This window comes from Eptatretus burgeri, chromosome 6 (genome assembly GCF_056783735.1).
Source record: "Eptatretus burgeri isolate ZD-2024b chromosome 6, Ebu_testis_v1, whole genome shotgun sequence".
NCBI classification, from domain to species: domain Eukaryota; kingdom Metazoa; phylum Chordata; class Myxini; order Myxiniformes; family Myxinidae; genus Eptatretus; species Eptatretus burgeri.
The window spans coordinates 20,680,299-20,705,616 of NC_140966.1; the positions used below are offsets into that span (position 1 = coordinate 20,680,299).

The 25,318-nt window shown below is 42.0% G+C and overlaps 1 protein-coding gene across 2 annotated transcripts in view; it reads left to right on the forward strand.

The window, feature by feature from the left end:
* The first annotated feature begins 531 nt into the window (after nt 1-531).
* Nucleotides 532-25,318, forward strand: part of LOC147024382 (pleiotrophin-B-like) — a 306,009-nt gene continuing 281,222 nt past the window's right edge. The window contains exon 1 of one of the 2 annotated variants that reach the window (XM_085884247.1): nt 532-697. The gene's annotated coding sequence lies outside the window, so the exon portion shown is untranslated. Of the gene's footprint in view, nt 698-4,027; nt 4,125-25,318 lie in introns of those variants that run through there. The other variant, XM_085884249.1, reaches the window with a different exon arrangement.

The following is a 25,318-nucleotide window of genomic DNA, read 5'->3' on the forward strand; positions in this document are numbered from 1 at the left end:
TTGGGACTTTAAATTTTGAAATCTGATTATCTTTATCAAATATTTACATTTTAAAAGAGAAATAAAAATGAACAGTTAACATTATATTTACAATGATGCATTAAATCATCAGAGTGAGGAATTCATTGTGGTGAAACAAAATTATGTATATATTGACAAATCGATGAAGGCAACAATGTTTGATATTTCTTCAATTTTCCGAGTATATCAAATTGAGCTCCTGGTCAGTTTTCTTTCCATTGTAAGCTCAGGTGACATCAACCAAGAACGGTCATCCCATAGTGCACAATCAAAGGTCTATGGATTACTAAATCGGACAAATACTTAACTTGGATCATGTGGCACCTTAACCACACATCGAATGCAGATCCCTTGTGAACTAGTTGCAGCAGTTGCTGACAAAAGAGAAAAAAAAAACCGCATACGCTTGATGCAAATTGTTTCCCACTCACTCGTCCTTTTCCCTTCTCGTTCTCTCCACTCCCACTTCCCAGTTCCTCATTTAAGGTCCGATGCAGACCAGCACAGGGAGGGGCTCACCTCTGACTGCAGACCACCACAATGGGATCTAGGCGGGGCAACAACCAGCTTGAGCTAGTTTTGGGCTGTTTTAGTTTTGATCCTTACTTTGCTCAGAAGAATCCTGCTGTACGTGCTCAGCTCAAACGAATTGGCTTTGAATTGAAACTGCAAACAAGTGAGTTTAACTTTTCAACAGCTCTCCTTTTTGCTCCTCAAATCATTTAATACTTCTTTAATGTTGTTTCTTTTGAGTCGTGCTTTTGTTAAGATGATAAAGTTCATCCACACCAACTTGTTAATTGAGTTTGCTTTTTGGTTCTTGCATTTACATAATTTTTACGGAAAATGTATTTCATTGGTGCAAAAACAGTTTGGTTGTTTTTTGCAAGTGCATTTGATGCTTTCAAATAATGGAATGCGGGGAGAGTTTTCTAATTTCATCCATGTGGCTTAAGTTTTCTTGCGCACGACACAGACAATTTGACCGACAGAACAACTTGGGTGCATATGAAAAAATTATAACCTCAACTATCATCTGCATCAAAATAATTGTTGAATTTTTGCACCTTGAATCATTTACTTATATTTATACACTTTGTCAGAATTTCTTTCCTCAGCAATGCTATTAGTAATCAATTATTTAACGACTTTTAAAACGTCTCTGAAAATTTCTCTTTTTGTCAAAATTTGTTAAAAACAATTGGATTTCAAATTGTAACGGAAGCAATGACAAGGATGGATGGACAACGGGTGGAAGCTATTGGCGTGGCCAATCCTGATATCGAGATTATGAGTAATGCTAATATATTAGAGACGAATTCATTTTTGTGTTTTTACACCATATTTCTATAACAGTTGGTCAGAAGGAATTGCAGAACCAGTTGCTTGGGAAATGACAGTAATTTTTATTAAGAGTGACAGGACGTTATGAAGGGATGCAACACACACTCATACATACACACACATACGGTATACAGTATATTGTATTCTGAGCCTGATGTCCCATACACTGTTATTGAGCGCTCGTGCTGCTGAAGCAGTTTCTTGGCAAGGGTTGCATTGGGTGCTTTGTCATTGCCTTCCCAGATATCTTGTATATATCAAACACATTCTGTCAATATATATATATATATATATATATATATATATATATATATATATATATATATATATATATATATATATATATATATATATATATATATATATATATATATATATATATATATATATTTATATATTGGATTCGCTATATATGAGATATCCCTTATTGTCGGGTTTTCCGGGTGTGTGTGTGTGTGTGTGTGTGTGTGCGCGTGCGCGCGCTGCAACGCGAGGCTCCACATCACGAACCAGCGAACCAATTTCGATGAAACTTTGCCAACAGGTGGAATATATACTGGGAATGTGCGCGTTTGAATTTCGTTGCCTAGCAACCACCCTTTGCTGTGCAGCGGCCGAAAAACCGCGTACAGTATTTTCAATACTTGTCCTTCAGTTTTGAATGTAGAGAAACGAGACTTCGGAATTAAACACTTCGAGATATTTAGAAAATTTTACTCGAGCCGATTTTTGATTGAGGTTTTATTTTTCAAATGGTAGTCCTTCAACAATCGGGTGTCTATTTACCGTCATTTAAGGTGTGTATACAGTGTTTGTAAGGAACTACACCGTCATTCCCCCTTCGATCTCTCCTCGATCCAAACATTATTGACCAAAGTCAAAAGGATCCAAAATAAATGGAATCACGGGCATTTCTGTCTTTGTGGATTTCTAATAATATGTTTATTTATTTACCGAAAACAAATCCACGATCCACACACCACCCCCAATTATTTATTTATTTACCGAAAACAAATCCACGATCCACACACCACCTCCAATTATTTATTTATTTACCGAAAACAATTCCACGATCCACACACCACCTTCAGTTATTTATTTACTGAAAACGATTCCACGATCCACACACCACCTCCAATTATTTATTTACCAAAAACGATTTCCCACCCACACACCACCTCCAATTATTTATTTATTTACAGAAAAGGATTCCACGACCTACACTCCGCCTCCAATTATTTATTTATTTTCCGCAAACGATTCCACGATCCACACACCACCTTCAATTATTTATTTATTTACCGAAAATGATTCCCCACCCACACACCACCTCCAATTATTTATTTATTTAACGAAAACGATTCCCCACCCACACACAACCTCCATTTATGTATTTACCGAAAACTATTCCCCACCCACACAACACCTCCAATTATTTATTTATTTACCGAAAATGATCCTTTTCTCCTTCCTTTGTATCCAACTTCTCATCCAGCTCGTCATATGCCTTTTTCTTAGCCTTTGCCACCTCTCTCTTTGCCTTTTGCCACCACTCCTTGTACTCCTGCCTACTTTCTTCATCTCTCTGACTATCCCACTTCTTTTTCGCCAACCCCTTCTTCCTTATACTTTCCTGTACTTCCTCGTTCCACCACCAAATCTCCTTATCTTCCTTCCTCTGTCCAGATGTCACACCAAGTACCTTCCTAGCTATCTCCCTCACCACTTCTGCTGTAGTTGCCCAATCATCCCACACATCTTTCCCACCATCCAACACCTGTCTCGCCTCCTCCCTAAATTCCACGCAACAGTCTTCCTCCTTCAGCTTCCACCATCTGGTCCTTGGTTCAGCCCTCACTCTCTTCCTCAACCTCACCTCCAAAGTCATCCTACAGACCACCAATCGATGCTGTCGAGCTACACTCTCCCCTGCCACCACCTTACAGTCTCTAATCTCTTTCAGGTTGCATCTCCTGCTTAAGATGTAATCCACCTGTGTGCACTTTCCTCCACTCTTGTACGTCACCCTGTGTTCCTCCTGCTTGAAATACGTATTTACCACTGCCATTTCCATTCTTTTTGCAAACTCTACCACCATTTGCCCTTCCACATTTCTCTGGTTGAGACCGCACCTACCCATCACCTCCTCATCCTCTTTATTCCCTTCCCCAACATGCCCATTGAAATCTGCTCCAATCACCACTCTTTCATCCTTGGATACACTCTCCACCACTTCATCTAACTCATTCCAGAAATCTTCTTTATACTCCATCTCACACCCCATTTGCAGGGCATATGCACTGATGACATTCATCATCACCCCTTCAATTTCCAACTTCACACTCATCACTCGGTCAGACACTCTCCTTCCCTCCAATACCCTCTTGACATAATCTTCCTTCAGGATTACCCCGACACCATTTCTCCTCCCATCCACACCATGGTATAACAGTTTGAAACCACCTCCAATGCTTCTAGCCTTGCTCCCCATCCACTTGGTCTCTTGTACACACAGTATGTCCACCTTTCTTCTCACCATCATATCAGCCAACTCTCGCCCTTTGCTAGTCATCGTCCCAACATTCAGAGTTCCAACTCTCACCTCACACTTCTACTCTTCCCCCTCTCCCACTGCCTCCAGACTCGCCTTCCCCGTCTCCTTCTCCTCCTTCGCCCAGCAGTAGCACAATTTCCACTGGTACCCTGCTGACCACCGGTACTGGTGGCGGTCGTTGGTAACCCGGGCCTCAACCGATCCGGTATGGAAATTCGTTTTGTTGTCCGCATAATGATTTGGTGTAGGTTTTTATGCCGGATGCCCTTCCTGACGCAACCCTGGTCGCCTCTTACGACACACAGGGATATGGTACACCTATTCCAACCAGGGCATACACCGGGCCCAGTACACTGGTATGTATATATATATGTATATATATATATATATATATATATATTATATTGGGTCGCCGAAAGAGGTGACCCTTATTGTCAGTAATTCTGTTTGTTTGGATGTTTGTTCCTTTGTCTTCAGCATAATTGGTAGTAAACGTGGGCAGATTTTGACCAAACTTGGGTGGTAGGTACATCTTATGACCGAGTGCTTTGGAAATTGTGAGAGATTTGGGACGCTTTGGTTCCCTCGCAACAACCGAAAAACCTTCAAAATCGGTACCGTTCACGCAAAATCAATTCTTAAAGTCATTATCCCACGTAGGGTTATGAAATTTGGCAGGCATGATCTCCAGGTGATGCTCTATCAAATATATTCTGGTTTTTATGATATATGGAATACTTTACCCGCAGCGCCCCCTACAATTAGGGTATGCGCGAAAATTGGCGAAAATTGAAGGCCCCCTCGCGACCAGGTGAGTTCATCGATATGAATGAAACTTTGCAGGTTAATGCTATTCAATGAGTACTCCAACTTTGCCTCAGGATATATTGACCGATTTTGCTTCGGTCAGGGGTTAAAGGTCAATTAGTGCAAAAATCGATAATATGCGAGAGCTGGAGGTGCCTTCTCACCAAATGCTACTCCTCCTAGGGTTATGGTCGGATGGTCATGAAAATTCACACTAATCGTCTGGAATACATTGTGCACAAAAGATCAAGCCAGATTTTCGATTTAGATCTTTCTTCACCCACAGCACTCCATTGAACTTTTGGGATTTCCGATTTCAAACCGCATTTTCGGTACTTTTCATTCAAATGGATACCGAGTAGTTGTCAGTAGATGGAACTGGATGAAATTTGATATGCATAATCTTAAGGTGATTCCCTATCCGCTACATGACATACATTTTGCTCTATATCTTATAGTTTCCATGCTCGGCGGCCCATCGCCACCTACCGGCTTGTGTGTATATATATATATATATATATATATATATATATATATATATATATATATATATGTATGTACAGTAGACGCCGCTTTATAAATCCACGGTTAAAATCCATAAAATAAATCCATAAAAGGATTTATAAATCCATAAAATCCAGCCGCTTATTGTGACCAAAATGAGTTGGAACGGAATTTTACATAGAAAAATCCGCCGGATAATAAATCCACCTGCTTGGCACGTGCATGGTCTCAACCTAAGCTTGATGTAGTATGTGCTGCTGTGGGGGTGTGTGTTTAACTATAGGAGAACTGGAAAATCCTAACGTGCAGTGTCACAGTGGAAATCCCATTGACTACAGCCTTGTGCAATGATTTCCAGCTCACTCTACGCTTTCACTTTTCGGTCGTCACAGCGGGTGAAGCGTGTATGTGTTTATAGCTTGCGCCGGTTGGTTGAATTCTTTCTCTCAGCATTTTTGTACTTTAAGAGTCATGAGTTGGGTTGTGATTTAGAGTCAAGATGGCGACCATGAGCAAAAAGAGGAAGGATCTATCCATGGAGGAGAAGGTGGCTTTATTAGACTGTTTCAATGCAGCTCTCAGGTTTTGCCCATCCTGATTTCTGCCACGTAACGGATTCAATGAAGGAACATTTGTGCAAAACCTTCCCTCCCAAGCAAGCGACCTTGGAGAGATTCTTTTGAACAATCCCCTTGTCATCGTTTGATAAATCAATGTTGTAGCATTAAAGCAGTGTTTAACGACATTCGCTTTGTGTCTTATCTATCCAGTAGGTGGCTGAAAATAGGTTCTCTGCTTAATAATTCCAGCCGGTTAATAAATCCAAACGGCGTGGTCCCATGGTGGATTTATAAAGTGGCGTCTACTGTATGTATGTGTGTGTATGTGTGTGTATATATATATATATATATATATATATATATATATATATATATATATATATATATATATATATATATATATATATATATATATATATAATGTATATACAGTATATGTGTATATATATATATATATATATATATATATATATATAATGTATATACAGTATATGTGTATATATATATATATATATATATATATATATATATATATATATATATATATATATATATATATATATTGTTTTTATTACATACAGTATTAGCAAAGGCACTCCGTATTGCCTGACAATGCTGGGTACCTTCTCCTGCCTCCTCTGATCCCACCTCCCCCCCCACCCTTCCCTTCGGACTTCCACCCCACTGCTTTCCCTCTCTTCTCCCACTTCCACCCATCCCCTCCCCCCTCCCACAAAGGTGACCGGCATTGCTCGGGCTCTAACGTACCTAAAATGGACTACCACAATTAAACACCTATATAAGAGTCAAACATTTATCTGTCGAGCTGCAAGATATTGAACAAACATATCAACAAAATTGTTCATATCATTGGGATGCCTTTGGGTAAACAATATTGAATGTTTTCCAATCAAGGGCCAGAACATATATATTGTTTGGTGTTCCAACTCTATGTACAGGTGAATCCATTTCCCTGGACCTTTCTTGTTGCTGTGTTAGCCTTCTTGTTGTAGCCTCTTCATCTTCTCTTGCTCTTATTGCAGCTTGTCTTTTTTGTTGCTGTGTTAGCCTTCTTGTTGTCGCCTCTTTATCTTCTCCTGCTCTTATTGCAGCTTGTCTTTCTCACTGTGCTCTTAATCGGGTAAACCTTGTTTCCTGTCTTTGTTGGGACCTCGATCTGCATTTATTTTAGCATGTTTGGGTGTTGAAAATGAACATTTTCTTGCTCTTCTTGGCATGTTGAAAAAGGGAAGGAATTTCCAAAGAAAATGTGCAAATCTAGCATTGCATAAATAATGAAGATGTCAGAGCATTGTCTGTGTAATCTTAATTAATATTATCATCGAAAAATCATGCAACATTTTTTTTCATTGTTGTGATACCATTCAAAACACAATAGAACTTCCTCCAACAAAAGGGATACGTTCTCGGGTACCCTCTTGTTGGAAGAATTTGCGTTTGGGGAATAATTCAACTTATAGGGAAAATGAGATATGTTCTAAGGTCCCGAAAAATTGTCCCTAAAACAGCCTTTGTTGGCATTTTTACGTTTATTTGCATGGAATAGTGCAGAATTATTAAATATACATTAAAATAAGTGTTGGGATCATAATCGTGTTGCAAAACAACTCACCTTATTGTGAGGTTGTTGGAGGTTTATATGTTGGCATGTGGTGGCTTGGAGACGGTGGCACGTGGGTTGTGTGGCAAGCAACGTATATAAGGCCCGAGGCGGCAGGCCCCACGTGTGCCGAAACGACTCTAAAACTTTTTATTTTTTGCTCTTCTCACTTATATCATTGAATGCGTGGCTGATCTGGCTTTCATCCGATGTGTTTGTTTAACCGATATGACTTGCAATTTTCAAACTACAGCCTTTGGGAACTTGTGACGGCAGTGGTGAAAAACACACCAATTGTCCCGATCACCCGAGATCATCACGACTTAACTAAATGAGATATTTGAAATCTGTTTTGTTGTCCTACAATCGAACACACTCTCTGAACAACTATGTTGGGAAATGGATCAAAATCACTTGTTTTTCAATTTTCTGTGGATGTATGGTTGGAGAAGTTAGCTAAGGTGGTAACCTTTTTTTTCTACAAACTCTTCTTTTACCCTTGAGAGTTATGTCATTAGATGAGCAATAAAATTTCCTTTACATTGATGTCTAGGTTGTGTTATACTGTTCTCGGTTTTGGAATCATGAGCGATGAGAGCATTTGAGAGGTTACGTGACTCCTTCTTTGCCGATCTTCATGATTGCTGTAACGTCCTGGTTGGCAGTAAGTTATTCATCACATCTGGTACCATATCTGACAATCAGAGCTCACCATCTCACCAATTGTATTGGTATCCAGGATGAAATCCAAAAAAATTTCAGCTTTTTATAAAGCATTGCATATATGGATCTACCCTCGGAGATTGTGACAGCTGGTGGCTCGTGTGTTTATAAGTTATGAATTGTGAGAAAATGATTGCTTAAAGCCCCTAGTAAAGTTAATTGTGGTAAAAAAACAAAAACAAATGTGATCCTATAAAGTTTTGTTGCGATTCACCTTGGAAGCTCAGAGTGGGGTCACAAACAAATAAACAAACAATGTCTCATTTGCTTTTATATAGATGATATATTAGTGAGGGGTGATTAGAAAATTTGACTCTATCCGGTTACTGATTTTAAAAAGAAAAAAAAAATCAAAAAGCAAAACAACACCCCAATTCCGATACCGATGCCGATTATAAAGTGGTAAATAATGATGTCCACATGCATTTTGCACACATGAAGTTGATGCTTTGGACCTTTTCAACAAAGCTTTGTTTTGAGAATATGCAGAAGCCAAATTAATAATTTGGTCAAAGTCAAATAAAATTGTCAATTTTCATCCAATTGACCTGAAATTTTAAGAATTTTCATATTGAGTCATTGACTTGGTTCACCAATTAAAAGCTCGAAGCAGATTGTTTTTTTTTTTGTTTTTTTTTTAGATCAAACGGTCAATGTTGAATAAAATCGTCAATTTTCATCCGCTTGACTTAAAATTTGAACAAAGTTTGTATATTGCATCATTGAATTGGTCAACCAAAAATCAGAGCTATTGATTTTGCCCTTTTGACATGTCAACGGTTTCCATGATAAGCTTGTTTTACTGTTGTTTTTGCCAAGTTTAGTTCGAGTATAAAGCAGATGCGGACGGGCTTTGCATTTTGAGATGCTTTCTAGTTATTATCATTATTCTAGTTCTGCTGATTTTTGTGAAATGATTTTTGAGAAAACTTTTACAGCTTGCTATGCCAATCTACACATGTTTATAGTACACCCTTGGAACATCATCCAAATAATTTTGCTTTTTGAATTTTACCTTGTATTCGTGGCTATCTTGGATTTTGTCACAAACATGAAGCCATCTTCTTCCACAAGAAGGACTGAATCAATTGCCATAAAATTTGACAGAGAGCTCAAGCACCCCTATACAGTATAGATGTGTGAGATTGAAGCTTCTGCTCTATAAATTCTGGAAGCTCGCTATTAGTCAAATACACTACATAGCCAAAAAAAGTATGTGGACACCTGCTCATCCAACATCTCATTCCAAAATCGTTGGCATTAATATGGAGTTGGTCCCCCCTTTGCTGCTATAACAGCCTCCACTCTTTTGGGAAAGCTTTCTACTAGATGTTGCAACATTGCTGTGGGGATTTGCTTCCATTCAGCCACAAGAGCATTGGTGAGGTCGGGCACTGATGTTGGGCGATTAGGTCTGGCTGGCAGTTGGCGTTCTAATTCATCCCAAAGGTGTTTGATGGGGTTGAGGTCAGCGTTCTGTGCAAGCCAGTTAAGTTCTTCCACACCGTTCTCGACTCACCATTTCTGTATGGACCTCGCTTTGTGCACGGAGGCATTGTCATGCAGAAACAGGAAAGGGCCTTCCGCAAACTGTTGCCACAAAGTTGGAAGCACAGAATTGTCAACAATATCATTGTATGCTGTGGCGTTAAGATTTCCCTTCACTGTAACTAAGGGGCCTAGCCCGAACCATGAAAAACAGCCCCAGACCATTATTCTTCCTCCACCAAACTTTACAGTTGACACTATGCATTTGGGCAGGTAGCCTTCTGCTGGATTTCACCAAATCCAAATTCGTCTGTCAGCTGCCGGATAGTGAAGCGTGATTCATCACTCCAGAGAACGTGTTTCCGCTGCTCCAGAGTCCAATGACAGTGAGCTTTACACCACTCCAGCCAATGCTTGGCATTGTGCATGGTGATATTAGGCTTGTGTGCGGCTGTCAGCCATGGAAACCCATTTTATGAAGGTCTTGATGAACAGTGCTTGTGCTGCCATTGCTTCCAGAGTCAGTTTGGAACTCAGTAATGAGTGTTGCAACCGACGACAGACAATTTTTCCATGCTATGCGCTTCAGCACTCAGCGGTCCCATTCTGTGAACTTTTGTGGTCTACCACTCTGCGGCTGAGCTGTTGTTGCTCCTAGACGCTTCTACTTCACAATAACAGCACATGCAGTTGACCGGGCCAGCTCTAGCAAGGTAGAAATTTGATGAACTGACTTGTTGGAAAGGTGGCATCCTTTGATGTTGCCACGTTGAAAGTCACTGAGCTCATCAGTATGGCCAATTCTGCTGTCAATGTTTGTGTATGGAGATTGCATAGCTGTGTGGTTGATGTTATGCACCTGTCAGCAATGGGTGTGGCTGAAATAGCCGAATGCACTAATTTGAGGGGATGTCCGCATACTTTTGGCCATGTAGTGTATGTTACTTAATCACAAAACACTGAAATTTGACAAAAGTATCAGCTTACGATATGTAGTTTGGCCAGCTAATGCTGAATGGGCCATAACAAATCAAGATATCTGTGATCACCAAGGGTGAGCCTCCCCCGACTGGCTTACCCTGGTGATCGCCCGTGGCTTATCCTTGGCCCGTGGTCCAATGATGGGAATTTTTTTTTTTGGGGCCATCATATGACCTTGACCTTCAAAATTTAGGGATAGACTAGAGAGTATAAATAAAGAAAATGTGTCCCCATCTACAATCTATCCATAAAACTCAACATCATGAAAATCCAAGGAAAATTATTCAAGTTAAGATCAAAAATGTGTTTTTTGTTAATTGGGTCACAATCCGAAAGTATTGGATCAAGGACATGAACCAAATAGAAGGCTCACAACTTCAGTGCAGGTCCACTAAAATGATGCAGAAACATATTTGAAGGCCAAGCGTTCTTTGAGATTTCGCATTGGCAAAATTGAGCAATAACAAAAAAACGCATTAGTTTTTCAGACTGCCATTTGACCTTAACCTTTAACCCAGAGGGGTATGATGTAAGTTAAGTGTAAATGCGCCTTGCACTGGGCTATCTAGAGAGGGCAATTTTGTTCTGATCAGGCAAGCCTATGTGAGTTTTGTTGAAAAATGTTAAAATGTCTAATTGTGTCATGGCCTTAGAATTCGCTCAAGGTCATAAAAAATCTCAACCCTTCATACTTTTTATTCCCATTATTGGTGTAAAATTTCATTCCGAATTTCCCGGCTGGCTCCGAGATACGACTCAGACATTGGCAGTAAAAATGCAGAAAAACCTAACTGGTGGTTTAGTACTCCGAGGGGTGGAAGACCTTGACCTTTTACCCAGAGGGATATCATGCAAATGAAGCATAAGTGCAGCTTTTTCTTGGCGATCTCGTGAGGGCAATTTCCTTCTGATCGGACAGACCTGAGTCGAATTTTGATGTAGTGGTAAAATATTGAATTGGGTCATGACCTTGAAATGAGATCAAGGTCAAAAACAATTATTTCAACCTGCATACTTTGTATTACCATTATTGATGCAAAATTTCATTCTGAAAGTCCTCGACAATTGGTAGAAAAAAAAGGAGGAAAATGTAAATGTTGGTTGAAATACTCTTAAGGGTGCCAGACCCTCACTTTTAACCCTGAGGGGTATGACGTAAAGTTAGTATAAATGCCACTTGCTCTCGGCTATCTGCAGAGGGCAATTTCGTTCTTATTGGGCAAACCTTAGTCGAGTTATGGTGAAACAACAGAACAGCTTCTCGAAGGTTGTTTCATAGATGGGAGAACTTAGAAATAAAAGAGTTAATGTGTGCACTCAGCCTGGATTTGGGAAGTTGAACCAGGAGGCCACTAATGGAGGAATGCGTGCATCCTGGAATAGGTTGGGAGGGTCGGAGGAGTGGGAAAGCAGAGGGAGCAATTTTGGAAAATGTACGCTTACAAAAACAGAGAGATCGCCAACCTACCTGCAATGTTAAAACAAAACACGTTGTGCTTTGGCCTCATCAACAGAGATTCCAGTAATAATGAGAGCTTCAGAATGGTGTAAATACGAATGTTTAATAATTGCATGATATAACAGGAGGCACAAACAGCAAAAGTCATTTTATCCAGTGAGAGCTCAAAGCTACATCATGTCATTTACAGGTGAAAGTCATAATTATACTTGTGATGTCATTGGACAATACAATATTCATTCTTTTAAATATTATGCTTGTTTGTTTACAAGGTTAAACAAAAATGGAGCCAAGCCTCTTGTATTCACTTCCAGACCTATATGTATCCCAGTGAGGCTCAAACCATCGGCCTTGCTGGTTGACTACACAATTAATTGGAAAGTTTTAATAAGCACTTAAATGCCAATTCCAAATTGGATTTCCACTCGCAACAGGATTAAATATTTAGAAGAGATCAACAAACTTAATGGAAGGTTGAAAGTAGTCTGCGATCGTATTATTTTTGTACATCTTGAAATGTTATCACCATGTTTGCGGAGGTTTCCGTCTAGGACATTCAGTGTAGTTATTACAGCTGTCTCTATCCTTACTATAATTCAGGGAACAAATTGCCTTGCATCGATGTGATGTTCAGACCGATCGTGAAAATTGGCCATTTAAACTTGAAACACCATACATATGTTGAGGCATATATCGACCATGTTGCCAGAACGGTGCCAGACACAACTAGTAAAATGGTAATTACTGTAATGGCAACATGCACCAAAACTTGGGAACCCGCCATTACAATCCCATGAATGCATGGGTGGTAATTTCCCATGTCTACTTTCAATCAACTCTCTTGAGTCGCAATGCATCTTGCTCCTGTGCCAGGCTCTGGGCATCCGTAAGTGTGCCAGTATTGGTCAGATGAAACTCACCAAGTGGAGAGGATTTTGCTCAGACAGGAGTGAGTTTGGTTGAAGCACTTTCTAATGTAGTTTGTTGGCTGTGCGCAGCATAAGCAATGAAATTTCCACTGAGCAAGTGATTGTTTTTTTAATACAAGGGTTGTGCACTGTGGTTAAGTATGCAGTTGCAATGGAATAAGATGTTTGAATGAATGCAATTTAATATGCATGAGTTCCTCGAGGGTTTTTTTGTTGTTGCTGGACAATCGCTTGTGAGCTTGCCAGCACGGCTCACGGTGCTTATCTGATTTATTCAGTGCAAGTAGAGTAAATTAATGTTTTCACTCGGGACCTGCTCTACAATATGAATTCCTTTGCAAGGATGAAGGAACTAATGGAATGGCAGGAGGAGGCCATTCTTTCCCCTGCCATCCCATTAGGATAGGTCAAATCCTAATCAAATGGTAGGAGGAGGTCATTCCATTAGGCCCATCAAGCCTGTGCAATAATTGTAAACATATGGTTGTTTGTCTGTGCTGCACCTTTTTAAAATTATGAGTGTCAAGCAAGGAAGCAGCACGTACCATTGTTGGAGTCTTTGGTATGACTCAGCCAGCAGGCGTGATTCGGCAGCAGGCACAGTGGCTGGCTTCAGATCCTTGGGTCTTGAGTGGGTCTTGAGTTTGAGCTTTTGTCATATTGTTGAATTAACACGAGGTGAGTTGACTCGGCCTGTCATGCTTCTGAGGTTGGTGAAATGAGTACCAGCTCACTGGTATAAGGGGTTACTGCATCAGTGGCACAGTTGTGACCCCAGAAAATGATGCAGCCAAGCAGTCACAGGCTGTATATGAACAAATAAATAAATTAAGGGTCCTTCAATCACAAATGTTTATTTGATCATCTTGATTGATGAATCGAAATCCTATACATTAATAAATGCGGATGGAATGAATTACCTTGGAGGGATCTTCCATGGTGTATAATCTTCCGAGTTATGTCCAAGGTAGTATTTTATACTTGTACAGTGGACTTATGCAAATGCACACTTTCTGTGGATCATTTGTATTGACAAATGTCTATTTTATCCTGTATCGTACAATGTGTATTTGTTAATTCAGCCGAAGCCAAGCGAAAGGAGGTCCAGACCATTTACACCTGATACGTGAAACCCATTCCTCCAGACAACAGACTTTGTGGAACGCCGGCCGCATTCTATCCAATAATCATGTAATTTTGTTGAAAATTTCTCCATGGGTTGGCGCTCCTATATTGAAAGTTTCACGTCAATCGCTCAAGTGGTTGCAGAAAAAAAACGAATTTAAAAGTGGATAAAGATGAAAAAGTGAGTTCGGATGAAAAAAAGAAGGCCTCGGCCGACGTTCCACAATATGGTCAAGGATGATTGTGGACATCTATTACTAGTTTCAGATTTATTTTGGCAGCCATCCTCTCAGGCACATGAATCGGCAGGAAGGAGAACTTTGAGGTATGTACACTTCACACTTGCCTTTGAGCTGCTGCTTTGGGGTGTCCAGCCTGGGTTCAAATATCGATCCATCGATAAACTGTCACCTTGGTGTTTGGCATGCAAGGTCTTGCAGTCATGTGTGTGCCATCCATCAGAACGATGTTAAGCTGGAGGACATGTCTACCAGCACTGGTTATTGGTGGATGTTAAAGGTTTATAAAAGACTGCACCCAAAAACCGTTGCCGGCCACCTCCACGTGAAGGTGGGAATAATTGGGCCGTCAAGGTTTCAGGTGTTGAAGTATAAATCACAGGAAAGACGCATCATATACCAATCCATTATCCATCGAAGGTTTATGCTCGAATTTTGCCACAATTTTAAGGAATTTTCTGCTTCCTAAAAGGAAACTTAATTTATGTACAAGGAAAAATGGTGACTTGCGGGTTTTGTAATGAATAGGTGGGATAATGTCCATTGCCTCGAGTTGTGGCTATGACGTCCTCTCAATCAGTAACTGACGATACTCTCAATCAGTAATTGATTGATAATGTCATTTGGAAATATTTGCCTTGTAGATTTGGCAACATTAAAAGCCTGGAATACTACTTTACAGAAGTCCATGCAATGTCACCCCCACCCCCACCTCCCCCTTGCAATATTTGCTGACTTTTGCTTTGGCCTTTTATATTGGTTGTAGAGATTAGTGAGGGGGATCAGTGCATTGCGGCATAAAAGTTTTGGCCCTAAGCTAGTGTAGCATAAAATGTCAGGTGCTATGTGCAGAATGTTTTTATGCAGGGCTTTAGGAGTAAACATTGGATATCCATTTATGTCAACAACTGCTTCTGTTACCCTTTTCTTGGCGATGATTTTATTGCACATTTTCTACATAAGCACCAGTAAAACCACTTGCATTTGCATACATTTATATTGGTTAGCCTGTATAGCATTTCCATCTCACCAGTGAGCCATGTTGATGAGAATGCACATTGAAATCACATATCAACTCTGTGTTTGTCTATTTTCTACCCATATCCTCATATCTTTGAAAACCGACATGATGGTACAGAGGTAGCACTGCTATCTTTGTCAATTATTATCTTTGAGCTGCTGGGTCATGCCTGGTGTTGGCTTAGCGGTTAGGTTGGATGGCTTGGGATGTTCGGGTCTTGAGTTTTAGCCCCTGTCGGCCGTTGAATTAACACCAGATGGGGTTGACTCAGCCTGTCATCCTTTTGCGGTTGGCAAAATGAGTCCCGGTTTACTGGTAATAGGGGCATTGCAGCAGTGTCTCTCTGACAGTCTGACCAACAGGTGTTTGGCATTGCAACAGAACCTGACAACAGGACCAAGGACAATGTCTTCTCTGAGAGTCGTCCAAAGTCTGATATTTGTTCTGACTGGCATGTTGAGTGGCCAGAGAGGAGAGCTTTAGGAGGAGGAGGATATTGGGACCATACTCTGTGCAGAGCGTTGGTGCTGCTTAAGCAGTCTTCTTGGCTATTGGGCACAATCCTGAATGGGTCGCCACTCCGACACAGTATACCAGCATGCTGGCACTCATTTTGCTGACCTCAGAAGGATGACAGGCTCAGTTAACCCCACCTGGTATTAATTCAACAGCTGAGCGGGATTTGAGCACAGGACCCTCGGATCCAAAGCTCACCACCCCAACCATTAAGCCAAAACTAGGCATGAGCTTTAGGGCTCAGCCCTGAATGCCGGACCTGTGAGCATCTGATTGAAGATGGGGTTGAAGGGTCCACAGATTTCTCCACTGACAGGTCTGAGCAACCTCCTAGGGATAGTGGGGGTTTTTGAGTGTTGGCGAGCTTGGGGCAGGGGTTCAACAACACAGATGGATTTGAAATTTGTGGAAAGCGTGAGTTTGATCAACATGGTGGGGGTGACCCCACTGGCCTGAAATCTGAGGACAAGCATGGAGGGAGTCAAACTCACAACTGAGGCTCCCTGAAGGATGACAATGAAGTGAAGGATCACTCAAACGTGAATGATGGGGTTAATGAACATGATGATGCTCAAACCACGACCAATGGTAACTCCAGGTAGAGCTATATCTGGAGTCACAATCGGTGGTGTTTTGGAGCTGAAAGAAGAAGAGGGAGCTAAAAAAAAAAAGGAGGAGCTGAAAAGAAGAAGTGGTTCGGTCCAAGCAGATAACACTGGATCGGGAAGCCGTGCATAAATGCATGAGCAATTATAAGCAGTGTGAAGATTTTATTATGTTGTCAGTGTCAGTGTTGGTGGCAATGGGGGGTGGGAGGAGGTGAAATGTGTGGAAGTGGCATGCCCAACGACTTTGGTGGATGGGTTGATGAAAGGGATAGCAACATTATGCGATTTGTTTGAGGGTGAGAGATTTGTTGAGAGGGTTGTTCACATTTGTGGAAAGCGTGAGAATCAGATCCTGATGCTGATGCTGATGAAACTTCAGGGTGTTCCAAGAAGACCTGGACAACTATTGTTGTTAATATATTTAGTACTACAAATGATACAATGATACCCTTTGTTTATATGATACAAAAACTCAGAAAGTTTTCTTTATTTTCAGGTTTAGTGGTTTAATGTGAAAGAAATTGACGACTCCACAGGAGAAAGCTCAGTGTGTCGAATGGTTCATCGAGACGAGATCTGACACGCAAGTTCAGCGTAATTTCCATACAACTAGGTATGGTGTTGGCTTCATGGTTAGGGTGGTGGGCTTTGGATCCTAGGGTCCTGAGTTCAAATCCCGCTCAGCTGTTGAATTAATACCAGGTGGGGTTAACTCGGCCTGTCATCCTTCCGAGGTCGGCAAAATGAGTGCCAGCATGCTGGTATACTGTGTCGGAGTGGCGACCCATCCAGGATTGTGCCGAATAGCCAAGGAGACTGCTTAAGCAGCACCAACGCTCTACACAAAGTATGGTCCCAATCTCCTCTCCCCCTCCTAAGTATGGAAGGAATCCACCATTGCAGAATAGTATCAGAGTGGTGCAAGGGGTTGAACGAGACTGGTAGTTGTCAGAAACACAAAAGTACTGGTCGACCAAGCACAACTGCAGCAGGCATTGAATGAGTGAGTAAATAATTTCAAAGTAAGTTTATTTACTCACCTACATGCTTAGTGTGTGCCAAGTTCGGCTTTGTTTCAAAAATCATGCTATTTTATGAGTTTTTGTCAACCTTGCCTTACCGGGTTCCTTGAGGCCTACCCGTCCTTACCCTCGAGGTATACGATCGCTTTTATTTGTATCCTCTCCCTATTACCTACAATTCCTATTTTACCCATTTTCCCCACTTTCCCAATGCCCCCCCCCATCTATTCCCTCCCTCCCAACTGAACACTCTGTTTCTTGTCTTAAATTAAAAACAAAAAACAACAACAACCTTTCTCCCAACATACCCATGAGTCCCGATCCTCTTCTTCTTCCTCCTCCTCTGTTGGCACATTATCTTTCTTCTATTTGAGCTGACCCACTCTCAATATTACCTTCACAATTTCTTCCTACAACCCTCCATTCCCGAATCATACCTAATCTTCAAACATCCATCAAAAAATAACAACTCTCCTCGTATCTTTCCTGACTACACACCTCCTGTAACCACGTGTCTCTCTACCCTCTTCCTGATACTTTTCATCGATCCATCAGCTTCACTCTGCGTTTACTGTTCCAAATTCACCATACACCTCCACGATTTTACTTCAACCTTCCCTTTTCCGAATGTTACGCAATCCTTATTAAAAATTAATAAATTCACTTTTGACTATACACCTCCCATTACCACATGCTTCTGCCGTAACCACGTGATCCATTTCCACCCTCTGCGTTTACCGAACCAAATTCACCATTCACCTCACGATTTTTTTCTTCAACCTTTCCTTTACCTAATCTGATGAAAACTCTCTCAAACAATAATAATAATAATAATAATAATAACAATCTGTTATGCTTCATCTTCCTCTTTCACACGTGTGGTTCTCATTACTGTATCATAATTCTCGACTCTTTTTCTACTTCAACAGACTGCTCTCAATTCGACCTTTCCTTCATACCTTGTCGAAAAAGTCCAACTGTTACAGTGTTTCTAATCTCCATTGTCTTAATTCGCCTTTATTGCATCCCTCAAGGAATTGTCTTCAATCAAATTTCCGAACTAAAAATTTGAAAAACCACAATTTGCGATGTTTGTTCGCTTTCCTTCAACCATTCTTCTTTTTTTACAACTTCAATGCCAATTCACCCCTCTCACCCATCCCTCTCAAAGCAACCATCATACTCTTCTCCCTCCAAGCTTCCCTCTCTCCTTTCTCAAAAACTCCCCACTCACCCTTCTCCCACAATTCAACCCCCTCACTCACCCTTCTCAAAGTTGCCCCTGCTCACATCCACAAAGCTGCCTCCTTCCCCTGCCCTCTCAACTCCATCTCATAAATCCACCTCCTCAATTCCTCAACTGCCTTCTCCCCCCTTTCTTACTACTCCCCACTGTACCTCAATCCAGCACCACAGAGCCTTTTCTCCTCCTAATCCGCCCCCTCCCCAAGCTCTTTAGCAATCCCCCACACTCTTTTGTCAACTCTCCTTACCTCCCCCCATCCTCCCTTGTCCGACCCCCTCCCTCCCACCCACTGCACCCAAAGCCTCCTCCCTCCCTCTTCATTAACAGTGTGGACCTCAAATATCCTGGGCCTTCACTCAAATTTTAAAGATCTTTCCATACAGGTTGCCACTAACAAATCAGACATAATCTGCTGAACAGAAACTTTCCTCCCTCAAGACGTCTCTGACTCCCAAGTATCTCTCCCTAGTTACTCCCTCCTCTGGTATGACAGACCTGAGCCTCGTCCTGGTGGAGGAGTTGCTCTCTTCATCAAAGATGCTATTCCTCACTCTCCATGCACTGCCCTCACTCCCCCACATTCCCAGGAATACCTCTGGCTATGGCTTCCCCTCCACTCCCACCTCATGTTTATATACGTACTGTACCGTCCACCAAACAGTTTACACCTCACTTTCCATTTACACCTCACTTTCCATTTACACCTCACTGTCCGAAAACATGGACCAACTTCGATCTTCTCATCCAAACTCTCTCTTCCTCGTATGTGGTGACTTCAATTGTCATCATACCAGTTGGCTACGTGTGGGTACCTCTCACCTGTCATGACACTTCAGAAAAAAAAACTTCTGCGACTAATTGGGACTGACTCAATCGGTCAACTTCCTGACCCGGATCTCAACCAATAGTATTCTTTCTCTCCTGGATCTGATTTTGACAAATTTCCCTGAAAATATCTGCTGTTCTTCCTCCACTCCAATCGGTTCTTCTGACCACGTGCTTGTCAAAGTGGACATCTCTCTGGCTGTTATCAGAGAACCACCTCAGCGCCGTCGAGTCTGGCATTTCACTCAAGCCGACTGGCAGGGTCTCCAAGCAGCCATCAAACTTCCAGACTGGTCTCCTATCATTACTTTCTCCAACATAAACTCATCCTGGGAATTCTTTCAAAGAAACTTGCTCTCCCTCGTGCACAGATTTATCCCCTCTCGTCTTCAGTTGTCCTACCCTTCCTCCCGCCCATGGTTCACTGAAGCTTGTGGTGAGGAAATTGTCCTGAAACAACTTGCCTTTGCCTCATAGAAAGCCAACCCAACTGAGGGTAATCTCAGTTCCTTCCATAAAGCTCAGAACAAGTGTGTGTCTATCCTCAAGAGAGCCAGAAAACAACATCTTTCTAATCTCAAGTCTGAACTCTCAAACCTCTCTCCCTCCTCAAAATCCTGGTGGCGTCTAATCAAATCTGTTTCTGGTGTATGTTCCCCCTCCATCCCCTCCCTTACCTCAAGTGGCCGCACTGCTGATACCGCACGTGAAAAGGCTGAATGCCTACACTCGGTCTTGCATCAAAATCTTGTGTCCAAAACCCATCACTTTCTCTACCCACCTTACCCAGTCACACCCAACTTTCCCTGGACTCTGTCATTTTCTCCTGACAACGTGGAGAGCTTGCTGTCAAACCTCGACTCAGATTCTGCAACCGGTCCAGAAGGCATCAGCCCACGTGTCCTAAAAACCTGCTCTTCTGCTTTTGCTCACCCTCTCTCTGTTCTATTCACCCTCTCATTTGCTCAAGGTCATCAGCTATCTGCTTGGAAATCAGCAAACATTACCGACCTGCATAAAAAGAGGTGCAAAAAAACAGATCTCTGCAACTGCAGACCAATCAGCCTTCTCCCAATCATCAGCAAGGTTATGGAATCCATCATCGCTTCAGACATTAAATCCTTCCTTTTCTTCAATGGCTTGATTTCCGATCATCAATTTGGTTTCCGACCAGGTCACTCCACCCTGGATATTCTGCTTCTGCTCTTCCAAAAATGGATGGCGGTACTCAATGCCAGACATGAAATCAGAGCCATATTCCTGGAGACATCACATGCTTTTGACATGGTCTTGCACCCTGCCCTGCTCAATAAACTCTCTTCCTATGGCATCCAAGGCCATCGCCACTCATGGCTTGCAGACTTCCTCTCCAGTCACCCCAACGTGTGGCCCTAAATGGAGTTCTCTCATCCCCTCTTCCTGTCCAGGCTGGAGTTCCTCAAGGCAGTATTCTGGGCCCTGTTCTTTTTCTGGTTTTCATCAATGAACTCTCTGGAAAATCCACTTTATCTATTTGCTGATGATTCCACTCGATGCCATACCATCTGTCATCCCTCAGACCGGCAAGCAGCAGCTTCTTCTCTATCTGCAGATTTGGTAAAATCACAAACTGGACAAACACATGGAACATTTCTCAATCTTGACAAATCTCACACTCTCACTATGTCTCTCCGAAAGGACCGTTTGGACCCCCCCCCCCCCAATCTACTTTCTCAATAATCCGCTGGAAGAAGTCCTTTCATTTAAGTTTCTGGGTCTCACTATCTGCCATGATCTTTCCTGGGAAAGCCACATTTCCAACCTGGCCTCCAAAGCCAGTCGCCGACTGGGAATCCTCTGTCATGAAAAGTCCTTACTCGGCCCACCTGAGCTCCTGACCACATACAAAGCTTTTGTCTGCAGCCTGAGGGAGTACTGCTCTCTCCTCTGGGCTTGTGCTCCTGCCTCCCACCTTTCTCGGCTTCATGCTGTGGAAACCAAGGCATTTAGGATTATTGGTATCTCCCTCCCTTGGTGAGACTAAGTCGTTGGGCCTATCACTCTCTCACCGCAGACAGGTCGGTGGTCTTTCTGTCCTCTACTGTGTCCTCTCCGGTCTCGCCCCCCCCTGCTCTGCCTGCGATATGTCCCCACCATATTTCCGCAGGGCGCTCAAGGTCCGCCAGCAACCTCCTTTTGGTAAAACTACCAAAATCATGAATCACTGCTCAGCTTCACTCTTTTATTCCTCTTTTTTCCTCCTTTGGAATAAACTCCCACACTCTCTTCAATCCCATTCTTCACTCCATTGCTTCAAAACAGCTGATCACCACCACCTCTTATCTTCCTCCATCCCAAACCTCGATCTTTTCTACCCCTGTTCATCCACCCCAAACCCACCTCCTTCAAATTCCCTGCTTTCCTTCCTGAAAGTCCCTGTAGTGTCCATCTTGTGTTCCCCACCCCATCCCTCTCCCTTCCACAGATCTCCTAATGTCTCTGTTCCCCACTGTTTTGTCATTCCCTCTCCCACCCCTCTTGTCCCATGCCCCCCTTACTGTGCTTTGTGGGTTAGCTCTCATACGAGCCTTGACAATGTGTACAAAAAAAAGAAGTGATTCTTCACCATTGAGAGATAGGACCAAAAACGATATAGTACTGTATAGCACGATATTTCAAAAATGTATTTGGGCCTATATGTTCTCATGGCTCAGGTATTACGTGGCGGAGTTGTGCACTCGACTGAGTGCCCCTCTAGTTTATCAATGAATCTCGACAGGGCAAACCCAAGGAAAAACTAACATTTTTTTCCAGTCAAGGTTATCTCAGTGCATTCATCATCCTGAACCCATACCATTTGATATTAGCTTGGGGGTCACCCAGAATTTTGCCTCAAATTCAAGATGGTGGCCAAAATCCAAAATTACCTTTAGGAGATTTATACTGCCTCGTAGTGTTTCCTGTCAAGGTTTTTTTTCAGTGGTTCTGTCATCCTGAACATATACCCTTTGAGACCAGCTTGGGAGCCACCCAGCATTTTGCCTAAAATCAAAATGGCTGCTAAAATTAAATTAATTTGGTTTATACTGCCTTATAGTTTTTCTTTTCAAAATTTTCTCTGCAGTTCCGGCATACTAGACCTATAGCCTTTAAAATTAGCTTGATTTGACCTCAAGTCCAAGATAGCTACCAAAATGGCCATCAAAATCATCTTAATTATATTCAAACTACCTCTTTGGTTTTCCTGTCAAAGTTTTCTCAGTGGTTCCGCCATTCCAAACCTATGTCCTTTGTTATTAGCTTGGAGGGCACCCAGGAGTTGGCCTCATATGCAAGATGGCTATGAAAAACCAAAGTGGCCACCAAAATTACCTCAAAATTGAATTAATAAGGGTTCTCTTTTTTCTGTTAAATTAACTTTTTTGTACCTAATATGGGGTTTATAATGGTTCCGGAAATTGATTTTGGGGTCTAGAAGACTCAACCGAGCTTTATCATGTAAATATGACATTCTCACTCAAAACAAGCCACAAAATGTAAATTTAGATAATATTAACCGCATTTTATGGTCATCCTACAGTTCAATTCACCAACAAAATGGGCGATACAAACACATTAAGATAGAACTGCATGTCCAGAATTAATGTTCATTCGCTATTATCCAAGTCACTATCCGTCTGTGAGTCAGATGAGTGGACTGCTCTAATACTGCCAGAAGAAGTAGCCGATTGCTCTTCAATGCTGTTGCTGTCGCTGTCACTTCCAGTACTCTCGTCCCCTCCTGTGCTGTCGTCTCCTTTTTCCTCACTATGGCTGGGTCTCGTTCTTCTCTTCTTCTTTGAGGGCTGGGCCATGTCTCTCGTACCTTCTGTGTCTGCATCATAATTAATGTCACGTGTATGATCAGAAATGATTTGAATGCTTTGTCAAATTGATTTCGATCATATAAGGCTGTGAATTGTATTACTAAATGACAAACAAGTCTGAAACAGCAAATGGAAACCTTGCGTAGCTTTACTATAAATAAATGTATATTTACCTGGTGTTAACCTTCTTCTGCTGCTCGTCACCGAAAGGCTTTGTTGGGAATTGTGGGCAGGTGAACCATATTGGCTGAATACCATCTTCCATTTCTTCCCAACCTCTGTGTTTGATGGAAGGATACTCAATATCTTGTTTCAGGCATTGATACCAGATGAAAGCTTGTAAATCGCTCCTCTTGAGGTGTTCATTGGTGCTCCTCTCATCTGGCAAGATACTTGAACTGGATTTCACTTTCTGCTTGTCGTACATTCTGATCCTTGTTCTCACCTACTCTTCATGTTCACTTCCAGCATACATGCAGTTTCTAAAGAAGGTCTTTGCATCGGCGATGTCTTCAACTGAAGTGCATGATGTGCCAAGTTTCAAGAGGAGTTGGAACTTTCCCAGTTTCTTCGTCTTCTTCAGTGGATTTACTTTACCAACACCAATTGGAAAAGAGGTTGTATCACACCCTGTAAAGCAGTGATAGGCAGGAAGTGCTTGACACATTTCATCACCAAATCGGTCAGTTAGAGCTTTGACGCTAACATACCTCTCATGGTCAATCTTCTTCATCCAGTCTTGTAATGGCTTAATGACAGAATAAGCATCGGTCAGGAGAACAAAGACATCTGCATCTGTCACCCTGATAATTACAGGATCTGTTGCCTTGGATGCATGGAGGATGAGTCTGGTGTCGGCTTCGTGGTGGTTGCAGGAGTCCAGCATCTCGATTTTGAGTTGCGTTATTAACCAGGTTTTATCTTCCTCTGTCACAGTTAGTGGAACTTTAAGCTTGGATCTCACAGCATCAGTCTCGTAGTAATCGACTAGAAATCCAATCAGTTTTGTCTTATTTTCTGAGTTTCGCAGAAACGAGTCCCAATCTTTCCCTTTCGGCATGTCCTGTTCAGAGCTTGTGATGTGAGTTCTTCTTCCAGGTGTGCCACGGAAACGTTAATTGAGCTCCTTCATTGTGGCTGTACTGTATGAATCAAATTTGATTCCCAGTTGTTGCGGTTTGGAGTCACTTGCTGGCAAGCACAATTTCAACAGGGCTGCTGCATATTTTCCCCAAGTTTGCTGAGCAGGAACAGATTTCACAGCAGTCATTCCATCTATAAGCCAATTTCCTTCATGTGGCGGGTTCTCAGGGACTGATTCAGACTGTTCTATGAGGTAGTTCCTCAATGCTGCTTTGGAACCTTGTTCTCAAATCTCTCTCTGGTGTGGCTTGAGCGAGTGGGATGGTAGTCAAGGGATATGAATGTGCCTCTTCTGGAGATGTTGCTTTGCCTTCCAGTAAACCGAAGGCCTGTCTGTCTTCTTTCAGGATATTAACAACTTTTGGGTCTTTCTTGGCCTTCTCCATCCCGGTTTTGATCTTGAGCTTGGTAATCTTGTCGAAGAAAGTGACACGTTCTTGCCCACTGGCTTTGAGTCTCATGTCAACAAATTCTTTATATTTCTATTCTCCAGCTTCTGCGGATGACATCAATCCTCTTGCATCACAATAGATTTCCACACCAGTCTTCATTTGACGAGCGGGACCATTCAGGAATGGGTCGAAGTATTTGTCAAGCTGAAGTACGAGATTATGAACCATATTTTCATGGTGTATTCGGGCCGCTATTGTGGTCTCCTTGTGGGCTGAGGTGATTATCTTTAGCCTTTCCTTCAGTGTAGCTCTGATCTTAGCCATGATATGATTGGCCTTGACGAA